Source organism: Sinohyriopsis cumingii, chromosome 14 (genome assembly GCF_028554795.1).
Source record: "Sinohyriopsis cumingii isolate HCF-2022 chromosome 14, ASM2855479v2, whole genome shotgun sequence".
Lineage (NCBI taxonomy): Eukaryota > Metazoa > Mollusca > Bivalvia > Unionida > Unionidae > Sinohyriopsis > Sinohyriopsis cumingii.
In genome coordinates this window covers 58,932,222-58,957,453 of record NC_142974.1, presented here as the reverse complement: position 1 = coordinate 58,957,453, position 25,232 = coordinate 58,932,222, and the positions used below count along the sequence as shown (strand labels likewise).

Genomic DNA, 25,232 nt, shown 5'->3' with positions numbered 1-25,232 from the left:
TTGTTGTTATAGGGTTTAACGCCATTTTTCAGCACAAGATAGGCTATACATGGCGGCCAGTATTAATGGTGGAGGAAGAACCGGGAAAACCCCGGAAAGAACCACCGACCCACAAGAAGCTACCGGCAAGCTTTCTCACGTATCTACATTTGACGAGCCCGAGACTCGAACCCACGCAGACAGAGGTGAGATGGCAGTGATCAGTGACGGACAGCGCTTTAGACCACTCGGCAGCATAAATATTCAATTTATCATAGTTCGCATAACCTCTAACTCAAATAATCCCATTTTCCAAACTAATCTTGCATAGAAAAGTAAGTTAATAGTTTTCCAAATTTGTTCATTTTGACGCACCGAAGTGTTAATGATGTTGTGCATCCAGTCAAAGTTCGGAACCATACCCAGGTTTGCGTTATAGAGTTCAATGCTAAATAAGTTAGATGCACAGTCTGGAACCGGATGCAAATAGTGTGTCGCCTTTGTTGGCTGAGGCACAGTTTGTCCTTTACAGCAACGTGGACATAGAATACAATTTATTTTGCTATATGTTCACTACATTTGTTTCTCAATACTGACCTTTCCACTGTGTGACAATCAATACAATCATATGTTAATTTAAGATACCGTCAAAGATGATATCACGGTGAAGTTCTTGTCAAAGGTTGACCTGCATTTGTTTGAGAGGCTGGACTGTCAACAGAGCAGCATGTAAATAGAACACATATTTCACTTCAGGACCATCACCAAAGCCTTATAACACACTAGTCACTGTCGCCAAAATACAAAGAGAAAACCACACCTAGAACTCATATTCTTCAGAATAAACAATTACCTTTAAATCCCTACAAGAAATGCATATATATATAACTCTTCTATCCCCACCAAAATAAGAGGAAAAAATGTACTGAAAATAGACGAAAACTGCTAGAACTACAATGGTGGGTACTGAACTCGAAGTACTAATTGTGACCTGATTCCAAATAGTCTGGGACCGAATGTCAATAGTGTGTCGAGTAGGTTAAATGCGACAATGTGTGTCGTTTTGTATTTCTATCATAACTAATTTTAGAAAGCCCTGTTAAGGTTTTGTTATGTCGATCAATTCCAGATAAAGCGTTATTGAACTCACCAACCAAGATAGTGTTATCGCTAGTATTGTTATGCAAATATGTGTTTGATCTCATTGAAAGGTATACCTTACTCGCACAAGATTTGGAGCATAAATATTGATTAAATCAACCACTCTTCATCAAGATCTATTTTAAATGTAAAATTCTACCCTTATGAAACATTTCATGTGCCACTTGATTTTTCACCTCTCTCACTACTAAAACATTAACACCAGCCCTCCTAATGACGGCATTGCTATCAAATATGTCACCATTACAAATCTCATTTTCTGTGATACATTCAGTAAACTCATCATCCCAAAAGGCTTCTTGCAATAATAAAATATGGCCTCTTATTTTTTAGAAATATTTCTAAAACAGACTTTCGCTTATTCAAATCTAGCATGCCGTTTACAATTAGAGATACAATATATAAGGCCATTATAATGATTAGTGTGTTTAAAGTATTAAATTATGTCGCATGTTTTATCATTTCCATGAATACTAGAAATTATTTAATGGATTTGAGACGCATGCTATTCGTTTTCAGTCTAGGTACTGTATTAAACCGTCTTCTCCAACTGTGTATGACTTTGAAAGTGTCTATATCAGTACTGTTATTTCCATTTCCGTTTACCTGAAAACTCTGAACATCGTTTGCCTTTCAACAGCGACTTCAACTACCATCCTACTGTCATCACTTCCTGGATCCGTCACCGATCTATCACTAACAGTACGCCTGTTGTTTCGTTCTTCCTCCGATTCTATTTCTTGTTCGGTCTTATCGACTCTGCTTCCCACAGTTTCCTCCCCTCTTTCTTCACTATAATTATCCTGTATTTAATTCTCAACGTCTTCTTCATCATCTTCGGCAAGCTGTAACTCCAATGATTGTTCCTCCCTCTTAGCATCACCAATCTGCGGATTCACTTCCACAATGTCCTCTCTGTAACATGTACATGTTTGGGCTTCCTTGTGGCATTTGTCGCATATCCTTCATTGACACATAAAGAAAACCTTCCACAACTGTCAAATCTTTGCCGTTTGCTATTCATAGCTACATGGCTCTTCTCCCCACACTTATAGCACACAAAATCCAGTCACCTTTTCATAAGCTGGCTCGGATCTAGACATCGAGAACACACCTTTACTTTATTACTGTGCAATACCCCAAAATATGTTTATTATTTATTTTCATGTTTGCCTAAAGTTCTAACTGATAGCTTTCTATATTAGGTTTAAGGTAAACTTATGAATTACTCCTCGTGCTCACTGCTATAACGAAGATAAGACACATACCAAAGTGTGCTTCAGCTGATTGTGGATCTTTCACTTCACCTTCTAGATCTCAAATATAACGTATATTGAATCATGATTTTGGTAACATAAAGTTTTGATATTGAATTGTTAAACTTTTAAAAAATAATAGCACAGACTTTATTTCGTTACTCCAGATAAGAAATGAAAGAGAAGGAGAAAAAATAAAGGTAAATAAAGAAATAGAGAGGAAAATAGTAACGAAAATGAAAACTATTGGCCACAGGGGGGATCGAACCCACGACCTTCGCGTTATTAGCACGACGCTCTAACCAACTGAGCTATGCGGCCACTTGCTAATCAAAATCCTCCTACACAATCTAGAAATACAGATGGAGTACATACTTTCACACAATGAATGATTAGCAAAAGGAACCACACAATTAGGGTACGTAAAAGCATTGCCAACGTGTATGTTAATAGTATAAAATATATGGAAATAATGTAAAATGCATAACTCCCATATTATAACAAATATTGGTCTTTTCATAATTGCCGAATGTGCTAACGTTAACACATTGCGTGTTGTTTTAAGTAAAGTCATAAATTACTCCTCGAGCTTTTGGAGAGAACGAAGATAAGACACATACCAAGGTGGCTCTTGGTTAGTCGTGGATGTCTCACTTCCACTTGCAGGTCTCATATATATCTTAGATGGTCCTCTGAATCAGGTTTTGGGTAGCAGACTAACGCAGCTTTTAGAATTGAATAATATAGTTTTACGAGATAACTAGGTACAGATTTTGTGCCTTTACAAATGGAAATTGAAATTTGTGCTGCAGAATAGAAATGAAAGAGACGTATGAGAAAATAAAATAAGTATGGCCAAAGGGGCGATCGAAGCCACGAACTTCGCATGGTCAACGTGTGTGTTATCATTATAAAAATCTATTGAACCAATGTAAAATGCATAATTCGGAAATTATAAAAGAAAACATATCTTACTATCCTCTTGGACACTTCAATATACAGTTTGACAATATGATTTCAGCAAAAATTGTTGAGGTTAAACAGTTGCTATGCTCTATACTGATTTCTATGAATGTGCATTCTTATTACCAACTGATTGGGAAATGAACATTGGCAGTATGGTAAGTTAAAATAATAATTTACCAAAGTTCATCAAGTTCATTTTTACTTAGGACACACTCGTCTATAAAGTATAACGTGATAAGTAATATAACAGCAGCAATCGCTAAGCAATCTGTAATATTTGGCGAAACGACAGGCAACCATGATGATAATTATGAAACAAATGAAGTAGACATGCCTACAGTATCCAGAAACTAGTGTGCCTCATAGTGGGAAATCTACAGATCACGAAGCTAATAGGCAAGGTTTTATCATGTTGACTATGCTTTCAGGAGTTATCTGATGCAAATTCAGCTCTAGCATATTTACTATCTAGCATCCCGCCCTAAAGCCCTGATCGATTCAAATTGACCAGTAAATAATTACCTACTACTGGAACTGACATATGAACTACTGCTACTCCTAGCAGTTTTAATAATGATAATATTAATAATAATAGTAAGAGTAAATTTATCGTCAAGAAAGAAAAAGAGACAAGCCTAACTCAGCATGATTAAAATCAGATCTCCACTGTCATACTGTAACGTATCAAGGGTAAAGACCAAATAAAATGGAATATATGGACAGCTCACGCCTTCTTCAGCTACTAGATGTCTCCAATGTATTGTAGTGTCAAGAAATGGTGTGTTCACCACAACCGTTCTTATTTAGATTATAAAAGCACAAAGCAAAAGAATTATAAAAGCCAAAACATCTTATTATACAACGTCCAGGCTTGTATGTGTTTTCTCACAAAATGTAGTCCTCAAAATAATGAAATATAATATTTTAAAATATGCAGACCATATATTTGATGGTCAATGGCTTGTGAAAATCAGCATAAATATTGTTGTTGTTGTTATAGGGTTTAACGCCATTTTTCAGCACAAGATAGGCTATACATGGCGGCCAGTATTAATGGTGGAGGAAGAACCGGGAAAACCCCGGAAAGAACCACCGACCCACAAGAAGCTACCGGCAAGCTTTCTCACGTATCTACATTTGACGAGCCCGAGACTCGAACCCACGCAGACAGAGGTGAGATGGCAGTGATCAGTGACGGACAGCGCTTTAGACCACTCGGCAGCATAAATATTCAATTTATCATAGTTCGCATAACCTCTAACTCAAATAATCCCATTTTCCAAACTAATCTTGCATAGAAAAGTAAGTTAATAGTTTTCCAAATTTGTTCATTTTGACGCACCGAAGTGTTAATGATGTTGTGCATCCAGTCAAAGTTCGGAACCATACCCAGGTTTGCGTTATAGAGTTCAATGCTAAATAAGTTAGATGCACAGTCTGGAACCGGATGCAAATAGTGTGTCGCCTTTGTTGGCTGAGGCACAGTTTGTCCTTTACAGCAACGTGGACATAGAATACAATTTAGTTTTCTATATGTTCACTACATTTGTTTCTCAATACTGACCTTTCCACTGTGTGACAATCAATACAATCATATGTTAATTTAAGATACCGTCAAAGATGATATCACGGTGAAGTTCTTGTCAAAGGTTGACCTGCATTTGTTTGAGAGGCTGGACTGTCAACAGAGCAGCATGTAAATAGAACACATATTTCACTTCAGGACCATCACCATAGCCTTATAACACACTAGTCACTGTCGCCAATATACAAAGAGAAAACCACACCTAGAACTCATATTCTTCAGAATAAACAATTACCTTTAAATCCCTACAAGAAATGCATATATATAACTCTTCTATCCCCACCAAAATAAGAGGAAAAAATGTACTGAAAATAGACGAAAACTGCTAGAACTACAATGGTGGGTACTGAACTCGAAGTACTAATTGTGACCTGATTCCAAATAGTCTGGGACCGAATGTCAATAGTGTGTCGAGTAGGTTAAATGCGACAATGTGTGTCGTTTTGTATTTCTATCATAACTAATTTTAGAAAGCCCTGTTAAGGTTTTGTTATGTCGATCAATTCCAGATAAAGCGTTATTGAACTCACCAACCAAGATAGTGTTATCGCTAGTATTGTTATGCAAATATGTGTTTGATCTCATTAAAAGGTATACCTTACTCGCACAAGATTTGGAGCATAAATATTGATTAAATCAACCACTCTTCATCAAGATCTATTTTAAATGTAAAATTCTACCCTTATGAAACATTTCATGTGCCACTTGATTTTTCACCTCTCTCACTACTAAAACATCAACACCAGCCCTCCTAATGACGGCATTGCTATCAAATATGTCACCATTACAAATCTCATTTTCTGTGATACATTCAGTAAACTCATCATCCCAAAAGGCTTCTTGCAATAATAAAATATGGCCTCTTATTTTTTAGAAATATTTCTAAAACAGACTTTCGCTTATTCAAATCTAGCATGCCGTTTACAATTAGAGATACAATATATAAGGCCATTATAATGATTAGTGTGTTTAAAGTATTAAATTATGTCGCATGTTTTATCATTTCCATGAATACTAGAAATTATTTAATGGATTTGAGACGCATGCTATTCGTTTTCAGTCTAGGTACTGTATTAAACCGTCTTCTCCAACTGTGTATGACTTTGAAAGTGTCTATATCAGTACTGTTATTTCCATTTCCGTTTACCTGAAAACTCTGAACATCGTTTGCCTTTCAACAGCGACTTCAACTACCATCCTACTGTCATCACTTCCTGGATCCGTCACCGATCTATCACTAACAGTACGCCTGTTGTTTCGTTCTTCCTCCGATTCTATTTCTTGTTCGGTCTTATCGACTCTGCTTCCCACAGTTTCCTCCCCTCTTTCTTCACTATAATTATCCTGTATTTAATTCTCAACGTCTTCTTCATCATCTTCGGCAAGCTGTAACTCCAATGATTGTTCCTCCCTCTTAGCATCACCAATCTGCGGATTCACTTCCACAATGTCCTCTCTGTAACATGTACATGTTTGGGCTTCCTTGTGGCATTTGTCGCATATCCTTCATTGACACATAAAGAAAACCTTCCACAACTGTCAAATCTTTGCCGTTTGCTATTCATAGCTACATGGCTCTTCTCCCCACACTTATAGCACACAAAATCCAGTCACCTTTTCATAAGCTGGCTCGGATCTAGACATCGAGAACACACCTTTACTTTATTACTGTGCAATACCCCAAAATATGTTTATTATTTATTTTCATGTTTGCCTAAAGTTCTAACTGACAGCTTTCTATATTAGGTTTAAGGTAAACTTATGAATTACTCCTCGTGCTCACTGCTATAACGAAGATAAGACACATACCAAAGTGTGCTTCAGCTGATTGTGGATCTTTCACTTCACCTTCTAGATCTCAAATATAACGTATATTGAATCATTATTTTGGTAACATAAAGTTTTGATATTGAATTGTTAAACTTTTAAAAAATAATAGCACAGACTTTATTTCGTTACTCCAGATAAGAAATGAAAGAGAAGGAGAAAAAATAAAGGTAAATAAAGAAATAGAGAGGAAAATAGTAACGAAAATGAAAACTATTGGCCACAGGGGGGATCGAACCCACGACCTTCGCGTTATTAGCACGACGCTCTAACCAACTGAGCTATGCGGCCACTTGCTAATCAAAATCCTCCTACACAATCTAGAAATACAGATGGAGTACATACTTTCACACAATGAATGATTAGCAAAAGGAACCACACAATTAGGGTACGTAAAAGCATTGCCAACGTGTATGTTAATAGTATAAAATATATGGAAATAATGTAAAATGCATAACTCCCATATTATAACAAATATTGGTCTTTTCATAATTGCCGAATGTGCTAACGTTAACACATTGCGTGTTGTTTTAAGTAAAGTCATAAATTACTCCTCGAGCTTTTGGAGAGAACGAAGATAAGACACATACCAAGGTGGCTCTTGGTTAGTCGTGGATGTCTCACTTCCACTTGCAGGTCTCATATATATCTTAGATGGTCCTCTGAATCAGGTTTTGGGTAGCAGACTAACGCAGCTTTTAGAATTGAATAATATAGTTTTACGAGATAACTAGGTACAGATTTTGTGCCTTTACAAATGGAAATTGAAATTTGTGCTGCAGAATAGAAATGAAAGAGACGTATGAGAAAATAAAATAAGTATGGGTAAAGGGGCGATCGAAGCCACGAACTTCGCATGGTCAACGTGTGTGTTATCATTATAAAAATCTATTGAACCAATGTAAAATGCATAATTCGGAAATTATAAAAGAAAACATATCTTACTATCCTCTTGGACACTTCAATATACAGTTTGACAATATGATTTCAGCAAAAATTGTTGAGGTTAAACAGTTGCTATGCTCTATACTGATTTCTATGAATGTGCATTCTTATTACCAACTGATTGGGAAATGAACATTGGCAGTATGGTAAGTTAAAATAATAATTTACCAAAGTTCATCAAGTTCATTTTTACTTAGGACACACTCGTCTATAAAGTATAACGTGATAAGAAATATAACAGCAGCAATCGCTAAGCAATCTGTAATATTTGGCGAAACGACAGGCAACCATGATGATAATTATGAAACAAATGAAGTAGACATGCCTACAGTATCCAGAAACTAGTGTGCCTCATGGTGGGAAATCTACAGATCACGAAGCTAATAGGCAAGGTTTTATCATGTTGACTACGCTTTCAGGAGTTATCTGATGCAAATTCAGCTCTAGCATATTTACTATCTAGCATCCCGCCCTAAAGCCCTGATCGATTCAAATTGACCAGTAAATAATTACCTACTACTGGAACTGACATATGAACTACTGCTACTCCTAGCAGTTTTAATAATGATAATATTAATAATAATAGTAAGAGTAAATTTATCGTCAAGAAAGAAAAAGAGACAAGCCTAACTCAGCATGATTAAAATCAGATCTCCACTGTCATACTGTAACGTATCAAGGGTAAAGACCAAATAAAATGGAATATATGGACAGCTCACGCCTTCTTCAGCTACTAGATGTCTCCAATGTATTGTAGTGTCAAGAAATGGTGTGTTCACCACAACCGTTCTTATTTAGATTATAAAAGCACAAAGCAAAAGAATTATAAAAGCCAAAACATCTTATTATACAACGTCCAGGCTTGTATGTGTTTTCTCACAAAATGTAGTCCTCAAAATAATGAAATATAATATTTTGAAATATGCAGACCATATATTTGATGGTCAATGGCTTGTGAAAATCAGCATAAATATTGTTGTTGTTGTTATAGGGTTTAACGCCATTTTTCAGCACAAGAGAGGCTATACATGGCGGCCAGTATTAATGGTGGAGGAAGAACCGGGAAAACCCCGGAAAGAACCACCGACCCACGAGAAGCTAACGGCAAGCTTTCTCACGTATCCACATTTGCCGAGCCCGAGACTCGAACCCACGCAGACAGAGGTGAGATGGCAGTGATCAGTGACGGACAGCGCTTTAGACCACTCGGCAGCATAAATATTCAATTTATCATAGTTCGCATAACCTCTGACTCAAATAATCCCATTTTCCAAACTAATCTTGCACAGAAAAGTAAGTTAATAGTTTTTCAAATTTGTTCATTTTGACGCACCGAAGTGTTAATGATGTTGTGCATCCAGTCAAAGTTCGGAACCATACCCAGGTTTGCGTTATAGAGTTCAATGCTAAATAAGTTAGATGCACAGTCTGGAACCGGATGCAAATAGTGTGTCGCCTTTGTTGGCTGAGGCACAGTTTGTCCTTTACAGCAACGTGGACATAGAATACAATTTAGTTTTCTATATGTTCACTACATTTGTTTCTCAATACTGACCTTTCCACTGTGTGACAATCAATACAATCATATGTTAATTTAAGATACCGTCAAAGATGATATCACGGTGAAGTTCTTGTCAAAGGTTGACCTGCATTTGTTTGAGAGGCTGGACTGTCAACAGAGCAGCATGTAAATAGAACACATATTTCACTTCAGGACCATCACCATAGCCTTATAACACACTAGTCACTGTCGCCAATATACAAAGAGAAAACCACACCTAGAACTCATATTCTTCAGAATAAACAATTACCTTTAAATCCCTACAAGAAATGCATATATATAACTCTTCTATCCCCACCAAAATAAGAGGAAAAAATGTACTGAAAATAGACGAAAACTGCTAGAACTACAATGGTGGGTACTGAACTCGAAGTACTAATTGTGACCTGATTCCAAATAGTCTGGGACCGAATGTCAATAGTGTGTCGAGTAGGTTAAATGCGACAATGTGTGTCGTTTTGTATTTCTATCATAACTAATTTTAGAAAGCCCTGTTAAGGTTTTGTTATGTCGATCAATTCCAGATAAAGCGTTATTGAACGCACCAACCAAGATAGTGTTATCGCTAGTATTGTTATGCAAATATGTGTTTGATCTCATTAAAAGGTATACCTTACTCGCACAAGATTTGGAGCATAAATATTGATTAAATCAACCACTCTTCATCAAGATCTATTTTAAATGTAAAATTCTACCCTTATGAAACATTTCATGTGCCACTTGATTTTTCACCTCTCTCACTACTAAAACATCAACACCAGCCCTCCTAATGACGGCATTGCTATCAAATATGTCACCATTACAAATCTCATTTTCTGTGATACATTCAGTAAACTCATCATCCCAAAAGGCTTCTTGCAATAATAAAATATGGCCTCTTATTTTTTAGAAATATTTCTAAAACAGACTTTCGCTTATTCAAATCTAGCATGCCGTTTACAATTAGAGATACAATATATAAGGCCATTATAATGATTAGTGTGTTTAAAGTATTAAATTATGTCGCATGTTTTATCATTTCCATGAATACTAGAAATTATTTAATGGATTTGAGACGCATGCTATTCGTTTTCAGTCTAGGTACTGTATTAAACCGTCTTCTCCAACTGTGTATGACTTTGAAAGTGTCTATATCAGTACTGTTATTTCCATTTCCGTTTACCTGAAAACTCTGAACATCGTTTGCCTTTCAACAGCGACTTCAACTACCATCCTACTGTCATCACTTCCTGGATCCGTCACCGATCTATCACTAACAGTACGCCTGTTGTTTCGTTCTTCCTCCGATTCTATTTCTTGTTCGGTCTTATCGACTCTGCTTCCCACAGTTTCCTCCCCTCTTTCTTCACTATAATTATCCTGTATTTAATTCTCAACGTCTTCTTCATCATCTTCGGCAAGCTGTAACTCCAATGATTGTTCCTCCCTCTTAGCATCACCAATCTGCGGATTCACTTCCACAATGTCCTCTCTGTAACATGTACATGTTTGGGCTTCCTTGTGGCATTTGTCGCATATCCTTCATTGACACATAAAGAAAACCTTCCACAACTGTCAAATCTTTGCCGTTTGCTATTCATAGCTACATGGCTCTTCTCCCCACACTTATAGCACACAAAATCCAGTCACCTTTTCATAAGCTGGCTCGGATCTAGACATCGAGAACACACCTTTACTTTATTACTGTGCAATACCCCAAAATATGTTTATTATTTATTTTCATGTTTGTCTAAAGTTCTAACTGATAGCTTTCTATATTAGGTTTAAGGTAAACTTATGAATTACTCCTCGTGCTCACTGCTATAACGAAGATAAGACACATACCAAAGTGTGCTTCAGCTGATTGTGGATCTTTCACTTCACCTTCTAGATCTCAAATATAACGTATATTGAATCATTATTTTGGTAACATAAAGTTTTGATATTGAATTGTTAAACTTTTAAAAAATAATAGCACAGACTTTATTTCGTTACTCCAGATAAGAAATGAAAGAGAAGGAGAAAAAATAAAGGTAAATAAAGAAATAGAGAGGAAAATAGTAACGAAAATGAAAACTATTGGCCACAGGGGGGATCGAACCCACGACCTTCGCGTTATTAGCACGACGCTCTAACCAACTGAGCTATGCGGCCACTTGCTAATCAAAATCCTCCTACACAATCTAGAAATACAGATGGAGTACATACTTTCACACAATGAATGATTAGCAAAAGGAACCACACAATTAGGGTACGTAAAAGCATTGCCAACGTGTATGTTAATAGTATAAAATATATGGAAATAATGTAAAATGCATAACTCCCATATTATAACAAATATTGGTCTTTTCATAATTGCCGAATGTGCTAACGTTAACACATTGCGTGTTGTTTTAAGTAAAGTCATAAATTACTCCTCGAGCTTTTGGAGAGAACGAAGATAAGACACATACCAAGGTGGCTCTTGGTTAGTCGTGGATGTCTCACTTCCACTTGCAGGTCTCATATATATCTTAGATGGTCCTCTGAATCAGGTTTTGGGTAGCAGACTAACGCAGCTTTTAGAATTGAATAATATAGTTTTACGAGATAACTAGGTACAGATTTTGTGCCTTTACAAATGGAAATTGAAATTTGTGCTGCAGAATAGAAATGAAAGAGACGTATGAGAAAATAAAATAAGTATGGGTAAAGGGGCGATCGAAGCCACGAACTTCGCATGGTCAACGTGTGTGTTATCATTATAAAAATCTATTGAACCAATGTAAAATGCATAATTCGGAAATTATAAAAGAAAACATATCTTACTATCCTCTTGGACACTTCAATATACAGTTTGACAATATGATTTCAGCAAAAATTGTTGAGGTTAAACAGTTGCTATGCTCTATACTGATTTCTATGAATGTGCATTCTTATTACCAACTGATTGGGAAATGAACATTGGCAGTATGGTAAGTTAAAATAATAATTTACCAAAGTTCATCAAGTTCATTTTTACTTAGGACACACTCGTCTATAAAGTATAACGTGATAAGAAATATAACAGCAGCAATCGCTAAGCAATCTGTAATATTTGGCGAAACGACAGGCAACCATGATGATAATTATGAAACAAATGAAGTAGACATGCCTACAGTATCCAGAAACTAGTGTGCCTCATGGTGGGAAATCTACAGATCACGAAGCTAATAGGCAAGGTTTTATCATGTTGACTACGCTTTCAGGAGTTATCTGATGCAAATTCAGCTCTAGCATATTTACTATCTAGCATCCCGCCCTAAAGCCCTGATCGATTCAAATTGACCAGTAAATAATTACCTACTACTGGAACTGACATATGAACTACTGCTACTCCTAGCAGTTTTAATAATGATAATATTAATAATAATAGTAAGAGTAAATTTATCGTCAAGAAAGAAAAAGAGACAAGCCTAACTCAGCATGATTAAAATCAGATCTCCACTGTCATACTGTAACGTATCAAGGGTAAAGACCAAATAAAATGGAATATATGGACAGCTCACGCCTTCTTCAGCTACTAGATGTCTCCAATGTATTGTAGTGTCAAGAAATGGTGTGTTCACCACAACCGTTCTTATTTAGATTATAAAAGCACAAAGCAAAAGAATTATAAAAGCCAAAACATCTTATTATACAACGTCCAGGCTTGTATGTGTTTTCTCACAAAATGTAGTCCTCAAAATAATGAAATATAATATTTTGAAATATGCAGACCATATATTTGATGGTCAATGGCTTGTGAAAATCAGCATAAATATTGTTGTTGTTGTTATAGGGTTTAACGCCATTTTTCAGCACAAGAGAGGCTATACATGGCGGCCAGTATTAATGGTGGAGGAAGAACCGGGAAAACCCCGGAAAGAACCACCGACCCACGAGAAGCTAACGGCAAGCTTTCTCACGTATCCACATTTGCCGAGCCCGAGACTCGAACCCACGCAGACAGAGGTGAGATGGCAGTGATCAGTGACGGACAGCGCTTTAGACCACTCGGCAGCATAAATATTCAATTTATCATAGTTCGCATAACCTCTGACTCAAATAATCCCATTTTCCAAACTAATCTTGCACAGAAAAGTAAGTTAATAGTTTTTCAAATTTGTTCATTTTGACGCACCGAAGTGTTAATGATGTTGTGCATCCAGTCAAAGTTCGGAACCATACCCAGGTTTGCGTTATAGAGTTCAATGCTAAATAAGTTAGATGCACAGTCTGGAACCGGATGCAAATAGTGTGTCGCCTTTGTTGGCTGAGGCACAGTTTGTCCTTTACAGCAACGTGGACATAGAATACAATTTAGTTTTCTATATGTTCACTACATTTGTTTCTCAATACTGACCTTTCCACTGTGTGACAATCAATACAATCATATGTTAATTTAAGATACCGTCAAAGATGATATCACGGTGAAGTTCTTGTCAAAGGTTGACCTGCATTTGTTTGAGAGGCTGGACTGTCAACAGAGCAGCATGTAAATAGAACACATATTTCACTTCAGGACCATCACCATAGCCTTATAACACACTAGTCACTGTCGCCAATATACAAAGAGAAAACCACACCTAGAACTCATATTCTTCAGAATAAACAATTACCTTTAAACCCCTACAAGAAATGCATATATATAACTCTTCTATCCCCACCAAAATAAGAGGAAAAAATGTACTGAAAATAGACGAAAACTGCTAGAACTACAATGGTGGGTACTGAACTCGAAGTACTAATTGTGACCTGATTCCAAATAGTCTGGGACCGAATGTCAATAGTGTGTCGAGTAGGTTAAATGCGACAATGTGTGTCGTTTTGTATTTCTATCATAACTAATTTTAGAAAGCCCTGTTAAGGTTTTGTTATGTCGATCAATTCCAGATAAAGCGTTATTGAACGCACCAACCAAGATAGTGTTATCGCTAGTATTGTTATGCAAATATGTGTTTGATCTCATTAAAAGGTATACCTTACTCGCACAAGATTTGGAGCATAAATATTGATTAAATCAACCACTCTTCATCAAGATCTATTTTAAATGTAAAATTCTACCCTTATGAAACATTTCATGTGCCACTTGATTTTTCACCTCTCTCACTACTAAAACATCAACACCAGCCCTCCTAATGACGGCATTGCTATCAAATATGTCACCATTACAAATCTCATTTTCTGTGATACATTCAGTAAACTCATCATCCCAAAAGGCTTCTTGCAATAATAAAATATGGCCTCTTATTTTTTAGAAATATTTCTAAAACAGACTTTCGCTTATTCAAATCTAGCATGCCGTTTACAATTAGAGATACAATATATAAGGCCATTATAATGATTAGTGTGTTTAAAGTATTAAATTATGTCGCATGTTTTATCATTTCCATGAATACTAGAAATTATTTAATGGATTTGAGACGCATGCTATTCGTTTTCAGTCTAGGTACTGTATTAAACCGTCTTCTCCAACTGTGTATGACTTTGAAAGTGTCTATATCAGTACTGTTATTTCCATTTCCGTTTACCTGAAAACTCTGAACATCGTTTGCCTTTCAACAGCGACTTCAACTACCATCCTACTGTCATCACTTCCTGGATCCGTCACCGATCTATCACTAACAGTACGCCTGTTGTTTCGTTCTTCCTCCGATTCTATTTCTTGTTCGGTCTTATCGACTCTGCTTCCCACAGTTTCCTCCCCTCTTTCTTCACTATAATTATCCTGTATTTAATTCTCAACGTCTTCTTCATCATCTTCGGCAAGCTGTAACTCCAATGATTGTTCCTCCCTCTTAGCATCACCAATCTGCGGATTCACTTCCACAATGTCCTCTCTGTAACATGTACATGTTTGGGCTTCCTTGTGGCATTTGTCGCATATCCTTCATTGACACATAAAGAAAACCTTCCACAACTGTCAAATCTTTGCCGTTTGCTATTCATAGCTACATGGCTCTTCTCCCCACACTTATAGCACACAAAATCCAGTCACCTTTTCATAAGCTGGCTCGGATCTAGACATCGAGAACACACCTTTACTTTATTACTGTGCAATACCCCAAAATATGTTTATTATTTATTTTCATGTTTGCCTAAAGTTCTAACTGATAGCTTTCTATATTAGGTTTAAGGTAAACTTATGAATTACTCCTCGTGCTCACTGCTATAACGAAGATAAGACACATACCAAAGTGTGCTTCAGCTGATTGTGGATCTTTCACTTCACCTTCTAGATCTCAAATATAACGTATATTGAATCATTATTTTGGTAACATAAAGTTTTGATATTGAATTGTTAAACTTTTAAAAAATAATAGCACAGACTTTATTTCGTTACTCCAGATAAGAAATGAAAGAGAAGGAGAAAAAATAAAGGTAAATAAAGAAATAGAGAGGAAAATAGTAACGAAAATGAAAACTATTGGCCACAGGGGGGATCGAACCCACGACCTTCGCGTTATTAGCACGACGCTCTAACCAACTGAGCTATGCGGCCACTTGCTAATCAAAATCCTCCTACACAATCTAGAAATACAGATGGAGTACATACTTTCACACAATGAATGATTAGCAAAAGGAACCACACAATTAGGGTACGTAAAAGCATTGCCAACGTGTATGTTAATAGTATAAAATATATGGAAATAATGTAAAATGCATAACTCCCATATTATAACAAATATTGGTCTTTTCATAATTGCCGAATGTGCTAACGTTAACACATTGCGTGTTGTTTTAAGTAAAGTCATAAATTACTCCTCGAGCTTTTGGAGAGAACGAAGATAAGACACATACCAAGGTGGCTCTTGGTTAGTCGTGGATGTCTCACTTCCACTTGCAGGTCTCATATATATCTTAGATGGTCCTCTGAATCAGGTTTTGGGTAGCAGACTAACGCAGCTTTTAGAATTGAATAATATAGTTTTACGAGATAACTAGGTACAGATTTTGTGCCTTTACAAATGGAAATTGAAATTTGTGCTGCAGAATAGAAATGAAAGAGACGTATGAGAAAATAAAATAAGTATGGGTAAAGGGGCGATCGAAGCCACGAACTTCGCATGGTCAACGTGTGTGTTATCATTATAAAAATCTATTGAACCAATGTAAAATGCATAATTCGGAAATTATAAAAGAAAACATATCTTACTATCCTCTTGGACACTTCAATATACAGTTTGACAATATGATTTCAGCAAAAATTGTTGAGGTTAAACAGTTGCTATGCTCTATACTGATTTCTATGAATGTGCATTCTTATTACCAACTGATTGGGAAATGAACATTGGCAGTATGGTAAGTTAAAATAATAATTTACCAAAGTTCATCAAGTTCATTTTTACTTAGGACACACTCGTCTATAAAGTATAACGTGATAAGAAATATAACAGCAGCAATCGCTAAGCAATCTGTAATATTTGGCGAAACGACAGGCAACCATGATGATAATTATGAAACAAATGAAGTAGACATGCCTACAGTATCCAGAAACTAGTGTGCCTCATGGTGGGAAATCTACAGATCACGAAGCTAATAGGCAAGGTTTTATCATGTTGACTACGCTTTCAGGAGTTATCTGATGCAAATTCAGCTCTAGCATATTTACTATCTAGCATCCCGCCCTAAAGCCCTGATCGATTCAAATTGACCAGTAAATAATTACCTACTACTGGAACTGACATATGAACTACTGCTACTCCTAGCAGTTTTAATAATGATAATATTAATAATAATAGTAAGAGTAAATTTATCGTCAAGAAAGAAAAAGAGACAAGCCTAACTCAGCATGATTAAAATCAGATCTCCACTGTCATACTGTAACGTATCAAGGGTAAAGACCAAATAAAATGGAATATATGGACAGCTCACGCCTTCTTCAGCTACTAGATGTCTCCAATGTATTGTAGTGTCAAGAAATGGTGTGTTCACCACAACCGTTCTTATTTAGATTATAAAAGCACAAAGCAAAAGAATTATAAAAGCCAAAACATCTTATTATACAACGTCCAGGCTTGTATGTGTTTTCTCACAAAATGTAGTCCTCAAAATAATGAAATATAATATTTTGAAATATGCAGACCATATATTTGATGGTCAATGGCTTGTGAAAATCAGCATAAATATTGTTGTTGTTGTTATAGGGTTTAACGCCATTTTTCAGCACAAGAGAGGCTATACATGGCGGCCAGTATTAATGGTGGAGGAAGAACCGGGAAAACCCCGGAAAGAACCACCGACCCACGAGAAGCTAACGGCAAGCTTTCTCACGTATCCACATTTGCCGAGCCCGAGACTCGAACCCACGCAGACAGAGGTGAGATGGCAGTGATCAGTGACGGACAGCGCTTTAGACCACTCGGCAGCATAAATATTCAATTTATCATAGTTCGCATAACCTCTGACTCAAATAATCCCATTTTCCAAACTAATCTTGCACAGAAAAGTAAGTTAATAGTTTTTCAAATTTGTTCATTTTGACGCACCGAAGTGTTAATGATGTTGTGCATCCAGTCAAAGTTCGGAACCATACCCAGGTTTGCGTTATAGAGTTCAATGCTAAATAAGTTAGATGCACAGTCTGGAACCGGATGCAAATAGTGTGTCGCCTTTGTTGGCTGAGGCACAGTTTGTCCTTTACAGCAACGTGGACATAGAATACAATTTAGTTTTCTATATGTTCACTACATTTGTTTCTCAATACTGACCTTTCCACTGTGTGACAATCAATACAATCATATGTTAATTTAAGATACCGTCAAAGATGATATCACGGTGAAGTTCTTGTCAAAGGTTGACCTGCATTTGTTTGAGAGGCTGGACTGTCAACAGAGCAGCATGTAAATAGAACACATATTTCACTTCAGGACCATCACCATAGCCTTATAACACACTAGTCACTGTCGCCAATATACAAAGAGAAAACCACACCTAGAACTCATATTCTTCAGAATAAACAATTACCTTTAAATCCCTACAAGAAATGCATATATATAACTCTTCTATCCCCACCAAAATAAGAGGAAAAAATGTACTGAAAATAGACGAAAACTGCTAGAACTACAATGGTGGGTACTGAACTCGAAGTACTAATTGTGACCTGATTCCAAATAGTCTGGGACCGAATGTCAATAGTGTGTCGAGTAGGTTAAATGCGACAATGTGTGTCGTTTTGTATTTCTATCATAACTAATTTTAGAAAGCCCTGTTAAGGTTTTGTTATGTCGATCAATTCCAGATAAAGCGTTATTGAACGCACCAACCAAGATAGTGTTATCGCTAGTATTGTTATGCAAATATGTGTTTGATCTCATTAAAAGGTATACCTTACTCGCACAAGATTTGGAGCATAAATATTGATTAAATCAACCACTCTTCATCAAGATCTATTTTAAATGTAAAATTCTACCCTTATGAAACATTTCATGTGCCACTTGATTTTTCACCTCTCTCACTACTAAAACATCAACACCAGCCCTCCTAATGACGGCATTGCTATCAAATATGTCACCATTACAAATCTCATTTTCTGTGATACATTCAGTAAACTCATCATCCCAAAAGGCTTCTTGCAATAATAAAATATGGCCTCTTATTTTTTAGAAATATTTCTAAAACAGACTTTCGCTTATTCAAATCTAGCATGCCGTTTACAATTAGAGATACAATATATAAGGCCATTATAATGATTAGTGTGTTTAAAGTATTAAATTATGTCGCATGTTTTATCATTTCCATGAATACTAGAAATTATTTAATGGATTTGAGACGCATGCTATTCGTTTTCAGTCTAGGTACTGTATTAAACCGTCTTCTCCAACTGTGTATGACTTTGAAAGTGTCTATATCAGTACTGTTATTTCCATTTCCGTTTACCTGAAAACTCTGAACATCGTTTGCCTTTCAACAGCGACTTCAACTACCATCCTACTGTCATCACTTCCTGGATCCGTCACCGATCTATCACTAACAGTACGCCTGTTGTTTCGTTCTTCCTCCGATTCTATTTCTTGTTCGGTCTTATCGACTCTGCTTCCCACAGTTTCCTCCCCTCTTTCTTCACTATAATTATCCTGTATTTAATTCTCAACGTCTTCTTCATCATCTTCGGCAAGCTGTAACTCCAATGATTGTTCCTCCCTCTTAGCATCACCAATCTGCGGATTCACTTCCACAATGTCCTCTCTGTAACATGTACATGTTTGGGCTTCCTTGTGGCATTTGTCGCATATCCTTCATTGACACATAAAGAAAACCTTCCACAACTGTCAAATCTTTGCCGTTTGCTATTCATAGCTACATGGCTCTTCTCCCCACACTTATAGCACACAAAATCCAGTCACCTTTTCATAAGCTGGCTCGGATCTAGACATCGAGAACACACCTTTACTTTATTACTGTGCAATACCCCAAAATATGTTTATTATTTATTTTCATGTTTGTCTAAAGTTCTAACTGATAGCTTTCTATATTAGGTTTAAGGTAAACTTATGAATTACTCCTCGTGCTCACTGCTATAACGAAGATAAGACACATACCAAAGTGTGCTTCAGCTGATTGTGGATCTTTCACTTCACCTTCTAGATCTCAAATATAACGTATATTGAATCATTATTTTGGTAACATAAAGTTTTGATATTGAATTGTTAAACTTTTAAAAAATAATAGCACAGACTTTATTTCGTTACTCCAGATAAGAAATGAAAGAGAAGGAGAAAAAATAAAGGTAAATAAAGAAATAGAGAGGAAAATAGTAACGAAAATGAAAACTATTGGCCACAGGGGGGATCGAACCCACGACCTTCGCGTTATTAGCACGACGCTCTAACCAACTGAGCTATGCGGCCACTTGCTAATCAAAATCCTCCTACACAATCTAGAAATACAGATGGAGTACATACTTTCACACAATGAATGATTAGCAAAAGGAACCACACAATTAGGGTACGTAAAAGCATTGCCAACGTGTATGTTAATAGTATAAAATATATGGAAATAATGTAAAATGCATAACTCCCATATTATAACAAATATTGGTCTTTTCATAATTGCCGAATGTGCTAACGTTAACACATTGCGTGTTGTTTTAAGTAAAGTCATAAATTACTCCTCGAGCTTTTGGAGAGAACGAAGATAAGACACATACCAAGGTGGCTCTTGGTTAGTCGTGGATGTCTCACTTCCACTTGCAGGTCTCATATATATCTTAGATGGTCCTCTGAATCAGGTTTTGGGTAGCAGACTAACGCAGCTTTTAGAATTGAATAATATAGTTTTACGAGATAACTAGGTACAGATTTTGTGCCTTTACAAATGGAAATTGAAATTTGTGCTGCAGAATAGAAATGAAAGAGACGTATGAGAAAATAAAATAAGTATGGGTAAAGGGGCGATCGAAGCCACGAACTTCGCATGGTCAACGTGTGTGTTATCATTATAAAAATCTATTGAACCAATGTAAAATGCATAATTCGGAAATTATAAAAGAAAACATATCTTACTATCCTCTTGGACACTTCAATATACAGTTTGACAATATGATTTCAGCAAAAATTGTTGAGGTTAAACAGTTGCTATGCTCTATACTGATTTCTATGAATGTGCATTCTTATTACCAACTGATTGGGAAATGAACATTGGCAGTATGGTAAGTTAAAATAATAATTTACCAAAGTTCATCAAGTTCATTTTTACTTAGGACACACTCGTCTATAAAGTATAACGTGATAAGAAATATAACAGCAGCAATCGCTAAGCAATCTGTAATATTTGGCGAAACGACAGGCAACCATGATGATAATTATGAAACAAATGAAGTAGACATGCCTACAGTATCCAGAAACTAGTGTGCCTCATGGTGGGAAATCTACAGATCACGAAGCTAATAGGCAAGGTTTTATCATGTTGACTACGCTTTCAGGAGTTATCTGATGCAAATTCAGCTCTAGCATATTTACTATCTAGCATCCCGCCCTAAAGCCCTGATCGATTCAAATTGACCAGTAAATAATTACCTACTACTGGAACTGACATATGAACTACTGCTACTCCTAGCAGTTTTAATAATGATAATATTAATAATAATAGTAAGAGTAAATTTATCGTCAAGAAAGAAAAAGAGACAAGCCTAACTCAGCATGATTAAAATCAGATCTCCACTGTCATACTGTAACGTATCAAGGGTAAAGACCAAATAAAATGGAATATATGGACAGCTCACGCCTTCTTCAGCTACTAGATGTCTCCAATGTATTGTAGTGTCAAGAAATGGTGTGTTCACCACAACCGTTCTTATTTAGATTATAAAAGCACAAAGCAAAAGAATTATAAAAGCCAAAACATCTTATTATACAACGTCCAGGCTTGTATGTGTTTTCTCACAAAATGTAGTCCTCAAAATAATGAAATATAATATTTTGAAATATGCAGACCATATATTTGATGGTCAATGGCTTGTGAAAATCAGCATAAATATTGTTGTTGTTGTTATAGGGTTTAACGCCATTTTTCAGCACAAGAGAGGCTATACATGGCGGCCAGTATTAATGGTGGAGGAAGAACCGGGAAAACCCCGGAAAGAACCACCGACCCACGAGAAGCTAACGGCAAGCTTTCTCACGTATCCACATTTGCCGAGCCCGAGACTCGAACCCACGCAGACAGAGGTGAGATGGCAGTGATCAGTGACGGACAGCGCTTTAGACCACTCGGCAGCATAAATATTCAATTTATCATAGTTCGCATAACCTCTGACTCAAATAATCCCATTTTCCAAACTAATCTTGCACAGAAAAGTAAGTTAATAGTTTTTCAAATTTGTTCATTTTGACGCACCGAAGTGTTAATGATGTTGTGCATCCAGTCAAAGTTCGGAACCATACCCAGGTTTGCGTTATAGAGTTCAATGCTAAATAAGTTAGATGCACAGTCTGGAACCGGATGCAAATAGTGTGTCGCCTTTGTTGGCTGAGGCACAGTTTGTCCTTTACAGCAACGTGGACATAGAATACAATTTAGTTTTCTATATGTTCACTACATTTGTTTCTCAATACTGACCTTTCCACTGTGTGACAATCAATACAATCATATGTTAATTTAAGATACCGTCAAAGATGATATCACGGTGAAGTTCTTGTCAAAGGTTGACCTGCATTTGTTTGAGAGGCTGGACTGTCAACAGAGCAGCATGTAAATAGAACACATATTTCACTTCAGGACCATCACCATAGCCTTATAACACACTAGTCACTGTCGCCAATATACAAAGAGAAAACCACACCTAGAACTCATATTCTTCAGAATAAACAATTACCTTTAAATCCCTACAAGAAATGCATATATATAACTCTTCTATCCCCACCAAAATAAGAGGAAAAAATGTACTGAAAATAGACGAAAACTGCTAGAACTACAATGGTGGGTACTGAACTCGAAGTACTAATTGTGACCTGATTCCAAATAGTCTGGGACCGAATGTCAATAGTGTGTCGAGTAGGTTAAATGCGACAATGTGTGTCGTTTTGTATTTCTATCATAACTAATTTTAGAAAGCCCTGTTAAGGTTTTGTTATGTCGATCAATTCCAGATAAAGCGTTATTGAACGCACCAACCAAGATAGTGTTATCGCTAGTATTGTTATGCAAATATGTGTTTGATCTCATTAAAAGGTATACCTTACTCGCACAAGATTTGGAGCATAAATATTGATTAAATCAACCACTCTTCATCAAGATCTATTTTAAATGTAAAATTCTACCCTTATGAAACATTTCATGTGCCACTTGATTTTTCACCTCTCTCACTACTAAAACATCAACACCAGCCCTCCTAATGACGGCATTGCTATCAAATATGTCACCATTACAAATCTCATTTTCTGTGATACATTCAGTAAACTCATCATCCCAAAAGGCTTCTTGCAATAATAAAATATGGCCTCTTATTTTTTAGAAATATTTCTAAAACAGACTTTCGCTTATTCAAATCTAGCATGCCGTTTACAATTAGAGATACAATATATAAGGCCATTATAATGATTAGTGTGTTTAAAGTATTAAATTATGTCGCATGTTTTATCATTTCCATGAATACTAGAAATTATTTAATGGATTTGAGACGCATGCTATTCGTTTTCAGTCTAGGTACTGTATTAAACCGTCTTCTCCAACTGTGTATGACTTTGAAAGTGTCTATATCAGTACTGTTATTTCCATTTCCGTTTACCTGAAAACTCTGAACATCGTTTGCCTTTCAACAGCGACTTCAACTACCATCCTACTGTCATCACTTCCTGGATCCGTCACCGATCTATCACTAACAGTACGCCTGTTGTTTCGTTCTTCCTCCGATTCTATTTCTTGTTCGGTCTTATCGACTCTGCTTCCCACAGTTTCCTCCCCTCTTTCTTCACTATAATTATCCTGTATTTAATTCTCAACGTCTTCTTCATCATCTTCGGCAAGCTGTAACTCCAATGATTGTTCCTCCCTCTTAGCATCACCAATCTGCGGATTCACTTCCACAATGTCCTCTCTGTAACATGTACATGTTTGGGCTTCCTTGTGGCATTTGTCGCATATCCTTCATTGACACATAAAGAAAACCTTCCACAACTGTCAAATCTTTGCCGTTTGCTATTCATAGCTACATGGCTCTTCTCCCCACACTTATAGCACACAAAATCCAGTCACCTTTTCATAAGCTGGCTCGGATCTAGACATCGAGAACACACCTTTACTTTATTACTGTGCAATACCCCAAAATATGTTTATTATTTATTTTCATGTTTGCCTAAAGTTCTAACTGATAGCTTTCTATATTAGGTTTAAGGTAAACTTATGAATTACTCCTCGTGCTCACTGCTATAACGAAGATAAGACACATACCAAAGTGTGCTTCAGCTGATTGTGGATCTTTCACTTCACCTTCTAGATCTCAAATATAACGTATATTGAATCATTATTTTGGTAACATAAAGTTTTGATATTGAATTGTTAAACTTTTAAAAAATAATAGCACAGACTTTATTTCGTTACTCCAGATAAGAAATGAAAGAGAAGGAGAAAAAATAAAGGTAAATAAAGAAATAGAGAGGAAAATAGTAACGAAAATGAAAACTATTGGCCACAGGGGGGATCGAACCCACGACCTTCGCGTTATTAGCACGACGCTCTAACCAACTGAGCTATGCGGCCACTTGCTAATCAAAATCCTCCTACACAATCTAGAAATACAGATGGAGTACATACTTTCACACAATGAATGATTAGCAAAAGGAACCACACAATTAGGGTACGTAAAAGCATTGCCAACGTGTATGTTAATAGTATAAAATATATGGAAATAATGTAAAATGCATAACTCCCATATTATAACAAATATTGGTCTTTTCATAATTGCCGAATGTGCTAACGTTAACACATTGCGTGTTGTTTTAAGTAAAGTCATAAATTACTCCTCGAGCTTTTGGAGAGAACGAAGATAAGACACATACCAAGGTGGCTCTTGGTTAGTCGTGGATGTCTCACTTCCACTTGCAGGTCTCATATATATCTTAGATGGTCCTCTGAATCAGGTTTTGGGTAGCAGACTAACGCAGCTTTTAGAATTGAATAATATAGTTTTACGAGATAACTAGGTACAGATTTTGTGCCTTTACAAATGGAAATTGAAATTTGTGCTGCAGAATAGAAATGAAAGAGACGTATGAGAAAATAAAATAAGTATGGGTAAAGGGGCGATCGAAGCCACGAACTTCGCATGGTCAACGTGTGTGTTATCATTATAAAAATCTATTGAACCAATGTAAAATGCATAATTCGGAAATTATAAAAGAAAACATATCTTACTATCCTCTTGGACACTTCAATATACAGTTTGACAATATGATTTCAGCAAAAATTGTTGAGGTTAAACAGTTGCTATGCTCTATACTGATTTCTATGAATGTGCATTCTTATTACCAACTGA

The 25,232-nt window shown here is 36.3% G+C and overlaps 6 non-coding genes across 6 annotated transcripts; all 6 read right to left on the bottom strand.

Annotated features, from left to right (window-relative positions):
• Positions 1–2,643: 2,643 nt before the first annotated feature.
• Trnai-aau (transfer RNA isoleucine (anticodon AAU)) lies at positions 2,644–2,717 on the bottom strand. The gene has a single exon. It is a non-coding gene; the product is annotated as a tRNA-Ile (tRNA).
• A 4,274-nt stretch (positions 2,718–6,991) lies between these two features.
• Trnai-aau (transfer RNA isoleucine (anticodon AAU)) lies at positions 6,992–7,065 on the bottom strand. Its single transcript has one exon. It is a non-coding gene; the product is annotated as a tRNA-Ile (tRNA).
• A 4,274-nt stretch (positions 7,066–11,339) lies between these two features.
• Trnai-aau (transfer RNA isoleucine (anticodon AAU)) lies at positions 11,340–11,413 on the bottom strand. Its single transcript has one exon. It is a non-coding gene; the product is annotated as a tRNA-Ile (tRNA).
• Positions 11,414–15,687: 4,274 nt separating this feature from the next.
• On the bottom strand, positions 15,688–15,761 carry Trnai-aau (transfer RNA isoleucine (anticodon AAU)). The gene has a single exon. It is a non-coding gene; the product is annotated as a tRNA-Ile (tRNA).
• Positions 15,762–20,035: 4,274 nt separating this feature from the next.
• Trnai-aau (transfer RNA isoleucine (anticodon AAU)) lies at positions 20,036–20,109 on the bottom strand. Its single transcript has one exon. It is a non-coding gene; the product is annotated as a tRNA-Ile (tRNA).
• Positions 20,110–24,383: 4,274 nt separating this feature from the next.
• On the bottom strand, positions 24,384–24,457 carry Trnai-aau (transfer RNA isoleucine (anticodon AAU)). The gene has a single exon. It is a non-coding gene; the product is annotated as a tRNA-Ile (tRNA).
• Positions 24,458–25,232: the final 775 nt, after the last annotated feature.